Source organism: Gekko japonicus, unplaced genomic scaffold, assembly GCF_001447785.1.
Source record: "Gekko japonicus isolate JY-2015 unplaced genomic scaffold, Gekko_japonicus_V1.1 scaffold3609, whole genome shotgun sequence".
NCBI lineage: Eukaryota > Metazoa > Chordata > Lepidosauria > Squamata > Gekkonidae > Gekko > Gekko japonicus.
Window position 1 is genome coordinate 6,646 of NW_015173794.1, and position 2,036 is coordinate 8,681.

Sequence of the window (2,036 nt, forward strand, 5' to 3'; positions counted from 1 at the left end):
TCCTTCCAAGGTGAGTGTTCGGAGCAAGCAAAAGCACAGACAGACGCCCGTGCTAAGAAGAGCAAGTGGGCACTGCCTGGAAGGCAACGGAGGAGGCACATCACAGACCAGCACCTCGAGATGTACCACATCTTTCAGGCTTGAAGCCATAGATTTTTTTCTTCTAAAAGTTTTGATGTGAAGAACAAACAAAAGTGTGTGTGTGTGTGTGGGGGGACTAGAGATGTAAAATTTCTGGAAATTTTGAAGCTCGGGAAAAAACCCATTTTTTCCCCAGTTTTTTTCAGGGAAAAGAACGGAAATTTTTGGGAAAATTGAAAAAAAAAAGCTACATTAGCATGTCTTTTGTCTTTTCCAGATTGAAAGTCATTCTGTTACTTTAGGAACATAAAATATGACTATGGACATTTTTACTTGGCATGAAATTATCACAACTAGCATATTAAAAATATAGTGTATCCAAACAATTATCACAAACAGAATACCCGCCCCCATGCAAAAACAAAACTGAAACCTTTTTCTTTTCTTGTGACAGTAGCACCTCCTAAAGGAAGAAATGCATCTTGTTCTTGCATTGGAGAGTTCAGTTTGTAACCTAGGACTTGCTTGTCCCCACTACACAGAAATTAGATCAATCTGATACCATACATATTTTTAAGAAATGATTTGGAAAATATTTGAACACCTTGTCTTAAAATATTTTATTCATCATGTTAAAATAAAATGTTCCATAATCAATTTTTTCCCTTTCCTTTTCTTTTTTCAATTTCTCCAATTTTTCTGAAAAAAACAAAATAGGCTTCAGGAAAAAAACCGTTTTTCCCCCGAATTTTTCCAGGCCTTCACATCTCTACAGGGGACCCTCTCAGTGGCAGTCAAGTGCTCACAGAACCGCCCCCACCGGCCAGGTCATGCCAGGGACTGACCAGGGTGGATGCTCACTGGGCACCAGGGACCCATGTCTCAGCTGGGGGGGGGGACTGAGAGAGAGGCTGAGATTGATTTGTTTCCATTTTAATACCTAAAGTTTAAGCTTTGGGTGATGCTGGTCTTTGCCTTTCAATGAGCAGCTCTGTAAGTGTTTCAGGCCCCTTCCTTCCCCAGCTCAGTTGGGCTCCATCTTAAAGTTGTTAGCCAATAAGGGCATTCCTTGTTGCCTCTGGTGCAGTGTCCCTTCCGAAAGCCACCCGGGGTCTTGCTGTATTGTCCTGAGGACACGCAGCATGCACAGCCCATGGGGCACACTCGGGAAAGGGGCTGTCTGGTGGGCTGAGTGTGCCAATAAGGCAGAAGGGGTGAAAACCAGGTTTAACCCAAACAGCGCTGGGGAGGGGTGTGCGCTTGGGTTTGAGAATCGCTACCTGGGGGGGAAGAGGCACAACCGACTGCTGTCTGCCATCCCATATCAAGTGTGGGCTGTTTTGCAATAGATATCTTTGGAATCCACCCCAGAATAAGTCATAAGAACATAAGAGATGCCAATGTTGGATCAGGCCAAAGGCCCATCCAGTCCAACACTCTGTGTCACACAGTGGCCAAAAATACCAGGGGCCATCAGAAGGTCCACCAGTGGGGCCAGGACACTAGAAGCCCTCCCACTGTTGACCCCCCCCAAGCACCAAGAAGACAGAGCATCCCTTGCCCCAGAGTCCCTATCTAGACCTTGTGGCTAAGAGCCACTGATGGACCTCTGCTCCATAGGCTTATCCATAAGAACATAAGAGACGCCAATGTCGGATCAGGCCAAAGGCCCATCCAGTCCAACACTCTGTGTCACACAGCGGCCAAAAATACCAGGGGCCATCAGGAAGTCCACCAGTGGGGCCAGGACACTAGAAGCCCTCCCACTGTTGACCCCCCCCAAGCACCAAGAAGACAGAGCATCCCTTGCCCCAGAGTCCCTATCTAGACCTTGTGGCTAAGAGCCACTGATGGACCTCTGCTCCATAGGCTTATCCATAAGAACATAAGAGACGCCAATGTCGGATCAGGCCAAAGGCCCATCCAGTCCAACACTCTGTGTCACACAGCGGCCA